The sequence below is a fragment of the Mixophyes fleayi genome, chromosome 3, assembly GCF_038048845.1.
Source record: "Mixophyes fleayi isolate aMixFle1 chromosome 3, aMixFle1.hap1, whole genome shotgun sequence".
In the NCBI taxonomy this organism is placed as follows: Eukaryota; Metazoa; Chordata; class Amphibia; order Anura; family Limnodynastidae; genus Mixophyes; species Mixophyes fleayi.
Genome location: NC_134404.1, coordinates 158025316 through 158041829, shown reverse-complemented (window position 1 = coordinate 158041829; position 16514 = coordinate 158025316). Strand labels below are relative to the sequence as shown.

Below are 16514 nucleotides of genomic sequence, written 5' to 3'. Positions count from 1 at the left end.
GAGATTTTGGCATTAATAATGCAGAACATGGCATAACAATGTTTAGGTTATACTCCTAACTGCTTTGGTATTGACAGCAACATGCAAACTGTAGCACTGTGGTGATTAATGAAATGACGCTTGGCTCAAGCAAGTCAGAAAATAACTTTGCCTGAGAGCTGAGCACTACTAGCTCCTCTGGTACACGTTAAACATAGAGATAACGTGACTATGCTTTGTTATATTAATAGTTGTTTGTTGTCTCCCAATGAGCTCACTGGACAGTAATCTCAGGGAGTCCACTGATAACTTATAGCTGCTTTACAACAGGAACAAGAATGCTACAGACTTCTCAGCTGTTGACAAGCCTGACTGGCTGAGAACACCAGTTAAATATAGCACAGGAGAAACTGTTCAACAAAGTCTCTACTCTAACAGAGCCAGAGGAGACCAAAAGAGAGGAAACATTATCTGAGAACCATACTGCCAAACCCCAATAACACCTAGCAACAGTTGAAGGGAAAAGAAAAAAAATCATCCAAAATTTTGGGTGGGTGCATGTGTCACCTCCTCCTTGTGTGACTGGGATATTTGCATGCTACCATTTACTGCACAATTTAGCAGAGCTCAGAGTGGTGTAGACTCATCTTTTGTTTGGTGGATGCTCTGTCAATGTTTCAGTAGTAGAGGTTTACTGTTACCACTAGTACACTTTGCTTTTCAAGAAAAGCCACTGAAAGCTTCAATCAATACAGGACAGTTCTGAGGAACGCATTCTCTGGTACACTTTGGAACATTTTGCCAGGTAAGACAAAAGATTTTTTCTTTAATATCCCACTAATCAATGCTTTAAAGGAATATTCTATTTTCTATATAACACACTTTTATTTACGTGTACATATATGCTGAGAACATGCCTAATTTCTAAGACATACTGCATACAGGTACCAATAATTGTTGCATTTTTTTTAAAGAACATAAATAATGTGTGTATTTTTGACAATATGGTCATGCAGTGGGCAGCAACATTGAGGGCATTGGCTATTGCATAATTATCTTCTGTACATAGTTGTATTCAAAATGTAAACAAACTGTAACTTTTCCAGATTGATTTACTATTGCAGAGATGCTTTCTGGGTTTTTTTTTTTAAAGAGATATGCAGACGTCATTGTAACAGTCTATTGCTGAGGGTCATATTCATATTTAGAGAGCAAACATACTGTATAAGCTCATTGTGATTTCAGCTCCATGCCATCTCATTGTTGCCAACAACTGAATACAATTTCCATGGACATATCGGACATGGGTTTTAATCTACGTCAGCAGAGATATGCACATCTATTACTCAGGATTTAAAAATAATTCTATTTTATTGTAAATACTGAGTAAGAGCGAACTTGAAAAGTGCATCCAGCATATAGAACAGACGTGGTGCTCTGCAGTTGCTCAATATTAAAAAATAGGGACAATATTTTCCAGTAATATTAATATAGTAATATTTCTGTGATCTTTTTTATTTTGGAATTGTTTTTTGTGAAATGGGCACAATATAATTAGCATTCAGCAGCTGAGACATTAACTATTATTAAATTTTTCTTGAAAAATGTATTATTACTTTTTAATTCAAACAGACAGTATTTAAGGGTGTATCCTTTTTTTCATATAACTGCAATGACACATTTCCTTTGGCAGCTTATAAGAGATTGATCCATTGGGATACACTTAGTATAATATTCCACACCACTCTGCATTCTGATACAAACCATTGTACCATTATGTTATTACTTGCACAGTGAGAGCAAAGCAAGGCAAAGACGCATTATCCAGTTATTAGTGCTACTACCGTAATGTGCTTCTACTTCCACATTCCAGACATTACCACAGAGATATCCTTGCTATCCTGCAAGATAAGTGAACAGAAAACATTCTAGAAACAGGTGCCAAGGGATGTTGGTGCTAGTAAATACGACCAAAGAGATTATGTACTTTTCAAAATGGTTTCATGAATTTTTAAAAAACATATACTGGTAAAGCTGCACTTGTGATGAAAAACAGCTACACGTCTCTGTTATGGATGTTTTGACACAGGTGACGAATCAGATAGATTCTACGTATAAAATATTTTGTTTATGTATTTAGGTGCAGACTTAAGCCAACAGCTAACACGAAAACAGTATCATATTTTTGCTTAGTTGTTGTGTGTATGTGATAGAGGTTGGACCATCTCCCAGCATTACAGCTGATGGAGTATTTGACAGTGATCAGCTGAGAGACGTTTGAAAGCAGAAGTGTGCTGTTTGATGAAGAGGGAGGCAAGTGATAGGATGTGAGCAGGAGAAGGCAGCATGTGACTTTGGATTCCCAGCCCAGATTCAGTCTTCATCCTGGAATTCCTTTTTTCTTTCATGATCCATCAGTTCCACCAGTGCCAAAAAAGGTAATTCATTTTAACACTGGCGCTAAGACTGACAAGGAATGGTCCAGCTGTCATCTGTACTGTTTAGGCTGTCCAGATATCCATAGCATGTATTCAGAAATGTGAACTGTGCAAATCTGTTTTATACTGACTTAAATCAGTTCAACCTTTTCTTACTGAGAGTTGCCATTATTGATATCTGTAAATGTGGGCGGTACTATGCTGTATATACTGAGCACAAAGAAAGTCCTGTTAACTTTAGGTGGCAAACCCAGTAGTTATAGTGTGATTACATTGTAATCACACTGGTTAACCTTATACATTTTTTGGCAAAGAAAAAAACACATTTATGGCAGAACATTAACTGCGTAACAATAAGAATCAAAACCTTGATTCAGTGCATTGTTTCCAGCTTCTGATAATTTTTAGCTAACAAAAAAAATTGTACCAGAACATGCTGCCAAGAGGAAGTACATGTAAAATTCACTACAAAATATAAAGTTATTTACAGTAAAAGTTGAAATGTAAAAACTGTTCTGGTCATATCATATGGGACAATAAAAATTGTGGTCCTTAAGGGGTTAGTTGATCCATTGTACCTAGTTTAATATAATCTTACATTTGTATATTGGTATACATAACATAAATAATCTTTATTTGTAACAACTACTCCATCATTTATAAGCACTGTGGTGGTACTGTTGTAATAACTGTTTATAATGTTTTTCTTCTTAAACTGGCCTTGCTGTTTTCACTTGGGCCTGTTAGAGTGGTCAGAAGATGACTGCACCTATCATCCCAAAAATAACTATTTTCTGACTAGATTTATGGCCATGCCCAATTCTTTGTGTTATGGGGCCACATACACTTTAATATCAAACCATATGCCCAATATATCAAAGCATGAGTGGCAAGCACAATGAGCAAAACCTTTTCCAAATATGACAGCTTTTCATAACGGTGGAATAAACTACACACAACAAACTCTATTGGCATAATTTAGAGTTGGATACATGTCAATTTTTGTGCTTATCTTAAACTTGGAATTTTTTTGAGGCATATCTTTTATGGGTACAGAGGTCTGTTGTAAAAATGCGTGATGATAACACTAGCAGTACTATCTAGCCACTTCTGATTGGCATCTTGTGTATTGACCACTTCAGCTTATAATACTTTATTTATTAGTATTGTGGCTATATTATGTCAAGGCGCGCCCATCTGTTCAGATTATTTATTTGTCATTTCAGTTTAGACTACTGTAGAAAATAAGTTTCCCATTTTATTTATAAATCAGTGAATGACACATGAGGGGATGTTTGTATTACATTTTATTATTATATAATGGAAATATGACTTGCATTTATTAATAACACTGTCAAGACAATATTCTCTCTTGTATATATGACATTTCATAATATTGTATACAAATAGGGTAATGTGCCAACTCGCTATTTTAGAAGCATTTGTAGAAGATAGAGCATGCGGTGGAGAATATTCATCTTAATTATAGTGACCCGACCTATCCAGGAGAAGGTCTTTCCCCTCCACTCTCTTAGATCTGCTCGAAGCCGCGTAATTAAAGGACCAAAATTGAGGTTAAAAAGACGTGACAGGTCAATAGGGGTCAACAAACCTAGCAATTTAAAGTGATGGGGATGCCAATGAAATGGAAATGTTTGTTGGATACTCTCAGCAACATGGGTTAGGTAGTGTGATATTAAGGGTCACCGATTTTGAGTAATTAATCTTGAAATTAGAAAGGGAACCAAAACGTTGGAATTCCTTAAGTTTGGAATCGATACAATCGGGTTAGTGACCATGGCCAGGAGATGATCCGCAAACACAGCTAATTATTATTCTATCTTTCCTACTTGTAATCCTGATATGTCAGGATTTGCTCTAATGGACCTAGCTAGAGCTTCCATACAGAGTAAAAAATTAGTGGGGAGAGTGGGCAGCCCTGTCTGGTAATGTTACCAATCAATACCAGTTTCGAGAGTGTCCTGTTTATTTTAGTTTGTGCTGTGGGGGAGTGTTAAAGAGCTAAAATCCTGTGGAGCGCTACTGTGCCTAGACCCATGTGAGAGAGCATGCACTGTATAAATGACCAATCAATACGATCAAATGCTTTTTCAGCGTCCATGGATATAAACAAAGCTTGGGTATCTGAGTACAGTGCTGAGTGAATCAAATCAATGACCTTAGTTGTGTTGTCTCTAGCCTCACGGCCAGGAACAAAACCAACCTGATCAGAGTGAATTAAGTACGGGAGAAGAGATTTCAGGCGGTTGGCGATAAGTTTGCGTAAAGTTTAATATCCACATTGAGAAAGGAAATCGGATGGAACCTTGGGCATTGAGATGGGTCTTTGCCCTCTTTCGGTATTACTGTGATGTGTGCTGCTAGAGAATGCATGGAAAATGGGACGTCTTCCAAAACTGCATTGAAGGCCGATACCATTAGAGGGATAAGTTTATTTTTGAAAACCTTATAATAAGAGACTGAAAACTCGTCAGGGCCGGGGCTTTTAAAGAATGTTTCAAAAGGGAGATATCAGCATCTGCGAGAGTGGGGAACCCAATCTCCTGAAGATAGGCAGATATATAAGGGGTCTTTTCTAGAGAATCAGCCCAAGGAGCTTGTCCTGAGATGTTGTAGAGACGGGAATAGTAAAAGTGGAATGATGTTGCTATGTCTGACGTAAGCTGGGTGTCTATGTCTTTGTCGTTTTTAATCGTTGCTATGAAAGATTTAGCTCTTTGCAAGCATCAAACCGGGTTTATTACCCCACTGAAAGTAACGGTTACAGTAGTTTAATTTTATTCTGTCGTACACTAGTTTATTTAGGGATGATTTAGCTTCTGTGAGTTCTGCTAATACCTCCGAGGCCAAAGTGGCTTTAGGTTTAGGCTCAAGGGGGTAAATGTATCATACCCCGGTTTCTTCAACTCGCGGGAGTTCGGCGTCTTCTCAGCTTAAATTTAAAGTGGCGCTGCCTTGTAAAGGGAAACTTCCCTTTACAAGGCAGCGCCGCTTTAAATTTAAGCTGAGAAGACGCCGAACTCCCGCGAGATGAAGAAACCGGGGTATGATACATTTACCCCAAGATTGATGATTTTATGAAGAAGCTGGTTTTCGAGGGCTTTCTTTTCCTTTTTCATGTAGGAACCTATTTGAATTAGTTTACCCCGAATAACACACTTTATGAGCTTCCCATAGTGACACTGCCAAGATCTCCGAGGTGATGTTGAACTCCATATAATCATCTAGGGCTTGTTCAACTTGAGTCCTACAATAGAAATTTTGTAGAAGTTCATTAAGTCTCCATGAACAGCTTTTTATCCTGGGTTGGGACAGGAGTAATGTTAGGGTTATGTGTGTGTGATCAGTCTAAGCCGCTTGGCCTATAGATGTGGAATGAACTAAATGGAGGTGTCTATGTGAGAGGAATAAATAGTCAAACCGGGACTAAACCCCATGTTGGTGCAAAAAGAAGGTATAATCTCTGATTGTAGGATGTTGTATCCTCCACGTATCGGCCAGCTGAAAACCGTGTAGGGTGCGCCTTACTTTCGCAGGCCTACGAAGTCTGGGAGCTCCATTGGATGAGTCCAGTTCCGGGTGAATTGACCTATTGAATTCACCCCCAACCACCAGCACAGCCTCAGCCAGATCCTCAATCTTTTCCAGGACTGAAATCAGAAAGGCGTGTTGGCCTTTGTTTGGATTAACAAATGTATAAACAGTGTCATAAAGCTTACATTTAACCAAGAGGGATCTCCCCTCAACCAGTCTAGTCTTTTGTAACCTGGTAAAAGGAAGTGATTTTGAAAAAAGTATTGCAACTCTGAGGGTTTTATCAGTGCTGTTGTTGCTAAAGTACGAGTTATGGTAATAGCAATCTTGAAAGACCAGAGAGGATCCATACTTAAAGTGTGTCTCCTGTACGAAAACAACATTAGCACTTTCTTTGTGGAATTCACGCAGGACACATGAGCGTTACTCCGGGAGATTTAACCCTTTAGCATTACCCGAGATAACCTTAAAGGTGCAGGTCACATGGGTACATAGAAGGTGGAAACAGCAAAATATAAAGATATAAAGCTTAAATTCTAAATTTTTATAGGAAGACGCTCCTGAGGGAATGGAGGGCACAGAACTTCAAATATTATAAATAGTTGTTCTACATATTATAAATAGAACAAAGTATATATATCGCTCCAGACGGAGGGGAGGGGTAGAGCCTCACCCATCCTCTGGAAAAACATACAGTGGTGGGGGTCAATGGGGGTCTGCAACCAAGGCAACCACTAGAGCTTAAATATTAATGAAGTAGCTATGGAGGATTATCCTCTGAGTCATGCTAGGCTGAATACAGCAAAAACGAATAAGTAAAAGTGTTAATGTAAACTACAGTATAATGCAATAATCTGCTAAGGTGTCTCAAAGTATCCAAATCTAGAATAAGGTGATAAGGTGTCCACTAGAGGGACACTTGGGTAGGCCTAGTGTCAACTGTGGTGGCTACTTGTCAGGGGAAGAGCAATAACAAAAACATAACTTCGTATGAACCACCTCAGGATGATTGAACTGGAATATCAGATGTTAAGACACATAATAAACATTTAATTAAGAACAGTTTTAAGGCCTGGAGACTGGAAAATAGTAGGGCCTACAGTCAAAGGTCCTGCAATAGGAGAGAAAAAACTAAATGTTATAGGTACTTTGATCAGGTGACAGGGTCTCCTGGATGGTTCTGTCTTCGTTTAGATGATGATCTTAAGTTACCAGCTGTCTGCCAAGTCCCTGTCAATGGAGGGTTTAGTCTTGCAAGGTAATCTCGCCAATCCGGGAGTTGGATATTTTGAATATCCATAGCTGAACAAAAAGGAGGTTTGATCAGAGGGAGATCGCACAGATTCGGTTCACCCATTGAGAGTAACTTGTAGGCCAAAAGGAAAGCTCCATCTATATTTAATATTTTGGTTGCGGAGAGCATCTGTCAGAGCCTTGAGCATACGTCTGAGCTGAAGTGTATGCCAGGAGAGGTCCTGGAATATTTAAATTTTCTGACCATTGTAGTCAATTCCACCTAGAGTCTTTACTTTTTTGAAAGATTGCCTCTTGCCTCTGTTTTGGATTTAAGTATATGCATTTGTACGCTTGATGCAAAAATTCTGCTGTGAGTTGGCTGTATTTTGAGATACTTGTAAGCCAACATACACACGTAAGTTTACATTTTTCTTCAAGAGGTTGGTAACCCATGCACTCAGAGCACAAAATGTGACCTACTCTTACAAAAGCCCCATTTTTTTTTTTACCAAGGTGCTTGTGACGATTATGTAGTATATCTAATGACTGATTGTTATTTTCTGTTGAATTCATGTATGACAATGTGAATATTCTATGTAACCTTGTAATGTAATCTCAGTGTGTGCTTTGCTAGATGAGATGAGTTTGAACTTATGCAAGTGTCATTAATCTTTTGAAACTAGCCAGGCCCGGTATAGATAAGGATCTTGGAGGAGTTTGAAGCCCCAAAGTTGTAAACCATCTAGCAACTCAAGCAGAGCAGAGGTGAGAGATTCTCTGAGGTGCCCAAACATATATCTTAGTGATAGATTATGTACTTCGGAAAGCTCTGTGTCATTTTGGGAAACAATCTGACTTAATTGAAAATGTAATTCCTAAAATGGGGGTGAAGAGCTTGTAAGAAGGGTTTAAAATCTTCTGCCTTTGACAAAAATGTGTGCATTTTCATAAAGGGGTCTATCAAGACTGAAATGTCCCATATTTCTCAATTGTGTTTCCTCACACACCAGGGGGTAAGTGTATCATCCTTCGATTTTTTCAACTCGCCGGAAATCGGCGACTTTGGATTGAAAATTTAAAGCGGCGAACTTGCCTTTACAAGCCATCGTCGCTTTAAATTTTACCTGCAAAGTCGCCGATTTCCGGCGAGTTGAAAAAATCGGAGGATAATACATTTACCCCCAGGTCTTAACTAGTAAGTAGTGACTCTGATTTTATTTCCTATTTTATTTTCTGAGACTTATCTGTGCAATTTATTGTAAGTCTTGTTATTAATTTTTGTAACTAAGCCTTGGAATCATAATTCAGATTAAATAAATGTAATCTAGTGTGTTCTCCGTGACTCTTTGTGAATTTACGAAGCCCAGGGAGGCTCATGCTACATGTGTATGTGATTTAAGTGTGAAACATTAATAAGTGGTTCTGGTGAACATAAGGACACCATAATAAGTCCTTCGTGGTGGCAGAAAAGGTGTATTCATTGCTAAGTGACTAAGGTAACGCCAGTCACGGCCATCTGTTCAGATTGCGTTTTTTTGGGCAGGCTGGGCGTTTGTGCCAGTGATGTATTTCTTTTGTATCCTCTACATATTTTTAGACTAAACTTTTGCTAGTCCTATCTATCTATCTATCTATCTATCTATCTATCTATCTATCTATCTATCTATCTATCTATCTATCTATCTATCTATCCATCTATCCATCCAACTACATTCTCATGGTGGCTTACTCGCTATAAACTCAGGTATGTAGCTACCAGGAGTGCAAGGTTTATTATTATTTTGTGTCTCTGCTCTTACATGTTTTAACTCAGTGTTCTAGTGTACAGTGTAATAGTTGCCAGCATCCAGATTGGGTATCAAGTATTATCTAAATATTATTATTATCATTTATTTATATAGCGCCAATCATATTATACAGTACTGACAGAGAATATGGAATCATTCACATCAGTTCCTGCTCCATTGGAGCTTACAGTCTAATCTCCTTACCACCCACACATACACACACACACTAGAACTAGGGCCACTTTGAAAGAAGCCAATTTACCTACCAGTATGTCTTTGAACTGTGAGAGGAAACCCATGCAAACACAAAGAGAACATACAAACTCCACACATAGAGGGCCCTGTTCAAGATTGCACCCATTACCCCAACTCTCTGAAGCAGCAATGCTGACCACTGTGTCACAGTTTTGCCCCACATTTCTGACAATTTTTATGAGATGTCATTTAATATTAGCATCCTCTCATTACAATCTGATTAGGTCTCTTGGGTCTATGCAAATTATCAGCATATTATTTCTTTTTCACTGCTATCATTGAACTGAGATATATAAGCTTATCTCGGTTAATGTATAACTGGGTGTGCCCCAGCTTGCTACTTGATGTAGTATATCTTTGGCAAACAGACGAAAACATATGTATAGTACTCCGGAATTTTCTCCATTGTCAGATGTGATCCAGCCCCCTCAATGTTTATTATTAATTTTACCAGGTTGATTTTCTTGCAAGCTGTATGATCTAGAACTGATGGATTTTTCTTCTCTGACATAGAACTTCAGTTGTTATGTAGAAGCTATTTATAATTGTGCAGGGGTATGCACTTTACCTGTGTCAAGTTCACATTTAATAATATTTTCTATTTACTCACATTTAGTACACAATAATCTCCACGTTTGTTATCCCTCTCAATTCTTTCTCACAATATGCAAATTCCTCATTGCATCATTCAGAGTTAGGAGCAAAGTAAATTAAAGGAGCAAATTTGCACAGATGCTTAAAACAAAAGTATCCCAAAGCTGCCAGAAAAATAAATTTAAAGGGAATGATAATCCCCTGCCACATCAAAATAGTCATAGTGAATGGCTGGGTAACTTGGCAGCAGCAGAGCGTACCAGGCTTAAGAGGGAACCTCAGGATTGGATGCAGGCTTTACATGATTGACCACATCCTACTCTGGGACCGCCTCTATGGTGAGGTCCGCACAGACAATCACAATAATGAAACAATAATATCCACCACCTTTCAAATAAAAATGCAGTACTTATGACATGCAGAAAGCTTCAATGTCAATCTTGCATAATTAATGTAGCTTGTACTAGGGAGGGATTTATATACAAATTTAAATAATAGTGTGCCTATTTTATGTACCATCTGCATACATAAAACTATAAAATATGTAATATGGCATTTGTCAGCAAGTAAAAATAGAGCCATATCTAATTGAATTCGGTGTGTATTCCTGTGATAGGACCCACTTAATGGATGCATTTTACGAAACCCCCTACACTCTCGCACTAATTGAACCACTGAACTAACAAATATGTAAACATGTGTCTTCACCCCTCACATACTCCTCTTTCCACTGCCCTTATAGTAATGACGATAACTGCTGTGCCAGTGTTATTGTGCTTCCTGACATCAACAGGTTAGCACAAAGAAACACATGTGACCATATTCAAGGAAAGGCTGCAAATGAATAGATGTTTTAAAATAGCTGTGATTGTAAAGTATATAATTCATACTTGCCAACTTTCCCTGAATGTCAGGGAAACTCCCTGAAATAGGGGTGATCTCTCTCACTCCCTGAAGAGTCTGACATTCTCCCTGATGCTGACCCAGTACAAGACATGGTTGGCTTCGCCATCTGTGGCATGATGACACAGTTCAGAAATTGTGTCCTATGTCCATGTATTGATGCCTATGGAGGTGGCCATTTTCATGGAGACCAAGATTTAATCAAATACTGACAGTTAAGACAACATGACTTCAGTAATGGAGACAGAAGTGTAAAAGACACTTCAGTCTCTAGAGATTCATTAGCTGCTTTTCTTTAACGCATAGTTGTCTACTCTCCCGGACACTCTCACATTTCTGGGTGAACTTCCGGGCTCCCAGGAGACCAGGGCAACTTCCTGGTTCTCGCCCCCGCAATAGATAAGTGACATGGAGGGGGAGGCTCAATGACGCAAATATCGTGTCATCTTAGCACCGCCCCTACTGTAATTGGCCAAAATTGTGACAATCATTTAGGGGGGAGGCCAAAAATGATGCTAATCGTCAAGCCCCGTGACCGCACCCCCACCTCCCCCAGGACCTCCCTGAAGCCAACGAAAAGTTGGCAAGTATGATATAATTATATCTGAAATTATATAAATAAAGAGTAGCCACCTTAACTACTTTATGGGCCCCCGGGCAATGCAGTGTACCGGGCCCCTAAAATATATATATATATATATATATATATATATATATATATATATATAATAGTGTTGCGTGTGTATAAAAAATATATATGTATGTAAAAAAAAAACGTGATTATATATATAATCACTTTTTTTTTACATATATATATATATATATATATATATATATAGGGGCCCCCTTAACTTACCTTAAGTCCGATCCTCTTCTTTTTTCTGCGCCGCTGAGTCTCTTCTGCCCTCTTCCGTGCTGTGGTTGCAGTGAATGCTGGGCGTGACATCACGCTCAGCATTCACTGCGAGCACAGCACGGAAGAGGGGACCAGGGAGGGAGCCGGATCACCGCTGATGTGACCACAAGGTAAGTATTTAAAAAGAAAAAAATTTTTTTTTTTTTTTTTTTAGGATTCGGACGGGCCCCCCTTGCCTGCAGGGCCCCTGGGCACCTGCCCATCGTGCCAAATGGAAGAGACGGCCCTGATACACAACCTTATCAAGATGATTAACTTATTACATTTGTAATGTGTAAAGCACTTGGATATAACTGGTATAACAATAAAACACAAAATTAATTATTACAATAATCTAACAAACAATCTCATTTCTATCTACATAAAACAGACTGTCATTTTGCAAACAATAGAGTATGAAAACAAATAAATGTGTAACAATCTGCATCAAATATATGATAGATTGTTGATTGTGCATTGTGATATTTGATGCTTTCGTTATTACTAGAGATGGGCGGGTCCGGTTCTCCGAGAACCGAACCCACCCGAACTTTGGGTATCCGAGTACCGAGCTGAGCAGCTCGGTACTCTCCCGCCAATTCCGAATCCAAATCGAGGCCGAACGTCATTGTGACGTCGTCGGATCTCGGGACTCGGTTCTCGCGATACTTCAACTTTATAAATACACGCCTCCACAGCAATCCATCGCCATTTGACAGAGGGAGAGAGCAGGGTGTAGTCATAGGCTAATTAGAGCAGGGACAGAGAAAGAATACAATATTGTTCTTGCAATTGCTCTAACCAAAATCGCTAGTGCAGAGAGGAGGATAGAGGTTTATTATTTTTTCTTCATATTTGGCACTCCCCAGCGCTTTTGGGTTGTCCCCCATAATTGTGCATTAATATTTCTGGCTGTCAAAAGTCATATCTGTCAGCAGTATCTACTCAATAAATGTTAGCACTCCTCAGTGTTTTTGGGGTGTCCTCTCTAATTGTGCATTAATATTTCTGGCTGTCAAAAGTCATATCTGTCAGCAGTATCTACTCAATAATTTTAAGCACTCCTCAGTGTTTTTGGGGTGTCCTCTCTAATTGTGCATTAATATTTCTGGCTGTCAAAAGTCATATCTGTCAGCAGTATCTACTCAATAATTTTAAGCACTCCTCAGTGTTTTTGGGGTGTCCTCTCTAATTGTGCATTAATATTTCTGGCTGTCAAAAGTCATATCTGTCAGCAGTATCTACTCAATAAATTTTAGCACTCCTCTGTGTTTTTGGGGTGTCCTCCCTAATTGTGCATTAATATTTCTGGCTGTCAAAAGTCATATCTGTCAGCAGTATCTACTCAATAATTTTAAGCACTCCTCAGTGTTTTTGGGGTGTCCTCTCTAATTGTGCATTAATATTTCTGGCTGTCAAAAGTCATATCTGTCAGCAGTATCTACTCAATAATTTTAAGCACTCCTCAGTGTTTTTGGGGTGTCCTCTCTAATTGTGCATTAATATTTCTGGCTGTCAAAAGTCATATCTGTCAGCAGTATCTACTCAATAAATTTTAGCACTCCTCTGTGTTTTTGGGGTGTCCTCCCTAATTGTGCATTAATATTTCTGGCTGTCAAAAGTCATATCTGTCAGCAGTATCTACTCAATAATTTTAAGCACTCCTCAGTGTTTTTGGGGTGTCCTCTCTAATTGTGCATTAATATTTCTGGCTGTCAAAAGTCATATCTGTCAGCAGTATCTACTCAATAAATTTTAGCACTCCTCTGTGTTTTTGGGGTGTCCTCCCTAATTGTGCATTAATATTTCTGGCTGTCAAAAGTCATATCTGTCAGCAGTATCTACTCAATAATTTTAAGCACTCCTCAGTGTTTTTGGGGTGTCCTCTCTAATTGTGCATTAATATTTCTGGCTGTCAAAAGTCATATCTGTCAGCAGTATCTACTCAATAAATTTTAGCACTCCTCTGTGTTTTTGGGGTGTCCTCCCTAATTGTGCATTAATATTTCTGGCTGTCAAAAGTCATATCTGTCAGCAGTATCTACTCAATAATTTTAAGCACTCCTCAGTGTTTTTGGGGTGTCCTCTCTAATTGTGCATTAATATTTCTGGCTGTCAAAAGTCATATCTGTCAGCAGTATCTACTCAATAAATTTTAGCACTCCTCTGTGTTTTTGGGGTGTCCTCCCTAATTGTGCATTAATATTTCTGGCTGTCAAAAGTCATATCTGTCAGCAGTATCTACTCAATAATTTTAAGCACTCCTCAGTGTTTTTGGGGTGTCCTCTCTAATTGTGCATTAATATTTCTGGCTGTCAAAAGTCATATCTGTCAGCAGTATCTACTCAATAAATTTTAGCACTCCTCTGTGTTTTTAGGGTGTCCTCCCTAATTGTGCATTAATATTTCTGGCTGTCAAAAGTCATATCTGTCAGCAGTATCTACGCAATGGATTCAAAGCAGTCCACATATGATCTAAATGAGCAACCAGGTTCTGTCACCAGTCCTGATGTTAGTGTTCCCAGTACGTCATCTGGCCAAGGCGATGTCAAACAACAGAGTGTTTTCAAATTAGTGCAAAAAACAAAAACCAAAAAAAAATTTACTGTATTGAAGCGAAAACGAAGTGTAACTGAGCAAAAGTTAAGTGACGATAAAAAAAAAATTGCAAGCATGCCATTCTACACACGCAGTGGCAAAGAGAGAATGAGGCCTTCACCTTTGGCTATTAGTGGCAGATCCCAAAAAGTTACCCAGCCTACAATTGGTGCACAACTACTGTTACGCGTCAAAGCTGAGCTGCAAGATACCAGTGAGGCATTACAGGAGAATATTTGCTCTGATTCACAAATGACAACAATCCCTGTGGAGAGTCCATCCAACAGTGGGATGTCTAATCGTGAGCATTCTGCTGATGTGTGCCTTAATAGCCCGAGTGTAGCCGGTGATACCCAAATTGAGGATGCCACTTTGGAATTAGAAGAGGATGAGGGGGAGATTTGTGTAGGCGACGAGGGCGCTAATGAGGATGTTGATGAGGATGAGGTTGTTTGTGTAAGTCCTGCACCAGTGGCAGCAGTTCTGGCACGTGACAAGAAAAAGGCCATTGTCATGCCTGGGCATAAAACAAAAAAATCCACTTCTTATGTGTGGAATTATTTCTACCCAAATCCAGACAACAATTGTATAGCCATTTGTAGTGTATGTGAAGCCACAGTCAGTCGAGGGAGGGACCTTAACCATCTTGGAACCTCGTCTATGTTACGCCATTTAACGAGAGTTCATGGCAAAGTGTTGGGAAAAGCTGAAAGTTCTTCCCAAAAGAATACAAGCACTCCCTCATCAGCTAAGACCCTCCGCTCACCGACATACCGACGGCCACAAAATACACCCACCACACCATCCTCATCAATATCCTCAGTAGCGCTCGGAGTTAGCCCGGCATCCCACTTAAGGCTGGATGACTCCGGCACTATTATTGATTCCTCTGAAGAAAGCGTTAGTCCTGCTGCTGCTGTTGCTGCTGCTGGGGGTGAATCGTCATCCCAGAGGCAGGTGAATAAAATGAGCAGTCCTACATTTCAGCAATTAACTGTGAAACAATCCTTTGCGAGGGGAAGCAAATATGACAGCAGTCACCCAGTCGCCAAGCGAATCACAGACGCCATGGCTGCAATGTTAGTGTTAGATCTGCGTCCAATCTCCACCATAAACGCAGCTGGTTTTTCACAGTTAATTGAGGTTTTGTGTCCGCGTTACAGAATTCCATCGCGACACCATTTCTCCCGTAAAGCTATTCCACAACTATACCAAAAAGTGTGTAAAAATGTAGAGATTGCGCTGAAAAATGCCATTCTGCCCACTGTTCACTTAACCACAGATATGTGGACAAGTGGAAGTGGCCAAACCAAAGACTATATGACTGTGACAGCCCACTGGGTTGGTCATTCACCTTCACCAGCAGGAACAGCAGCAGCATGTACACCACTACGTAACATTTGTCACAGGCAGGCCACTCTTTGTATCACCGGCTTCACTAACAGGCATACGGCTGACAATTTGTTACGCAAACTGAGAGATGTGATTGATGCATGGCTTATACCACTCGGACTCTCCCCAGGGTATGTCATTTCAGATAACGCCAACAATATAGTGCGAGCATTACAGCTGGGTGATTTCCAACATATTCCCTGTTTTGCTCACACCATCAACTTGGTGGTGCAGAGCTTCCTACGAAACAACCGTGAGGTGCAGGAGATGCTTTCGGTGGCCCGTAAAATTTCAGGCCATTTCAGGCATTCAGCCACAGCATGTAGGAGATTACAGCAGCTCCAAGAGCAGTTTAACTTGCCCTGCCACCAACTTAAGCAAGAGGTGGTAACTCGGTGGAATTCCACCCTGTACATGCTTCAGAGGATGGAGGAACAGCGCAAAGCCATCCAAGCATATTGCACAAGTCATGACATTGGGAAAGGAGGGGGGATGTATTTCACTCTTGCACAGTGGGGAATCCTTTCAGTGCTGTGCAAGGTGCTGAAACCATTTGAAGTTGTGACATGTGAGGTCAGTGCAGACTCTGCTAGTTTGAGCCAAGTCATTCCTTTAATTAGACTATTGGAAAAGCAGCTTGAGAAAATGAAGGAGGAGCTGAAAGCAAGCAATTCAGCAAAGTATGTTGGCCTTGTCGATCAAGTACTTAATTCGCTTCACAATGATCCTCGAGTTATTAAGATCTTGAACTCGGATCAGTACGTTTTGGCCACTGTGCTTGATCCAAGGTTTAAAACCTACATTGAGTCTTTACTTGTAAATGAGCGAGATGTGAACTTTTGCAAGGAGCTATTGCTCAGCAAGTTGGCCGCTGAACTGGGC

General features: G+C 39.6%; 1 protein-coding gene across 3 annotated transcripts in view; it reads left to right on the top strand.

Moving 5' to 3' along the window:
- Window positions 1–396: 396 nt before the first annotated feature.
- The window catches only part of FILIP1 (filamin A interacting protein 1), a 157824-nt gene continuing 141706 nt past the window's right edge, over window positions 397–16514 (top strand). For 2 of the 3 annotated variants that reach the window (XM_075202643.1, XM_075202640.1), the window contains exon 1: window positions 397–784. The gene's annotated coding sequence lies outside the window, so the exon portion shown is untranslated. Of the gene's footprint in view, window positions 785–2301; window positions 2418–16514 lie in introns of those variants that run through there. The other variant, XM_075202642.1, reaches the window with a different exon arrangement.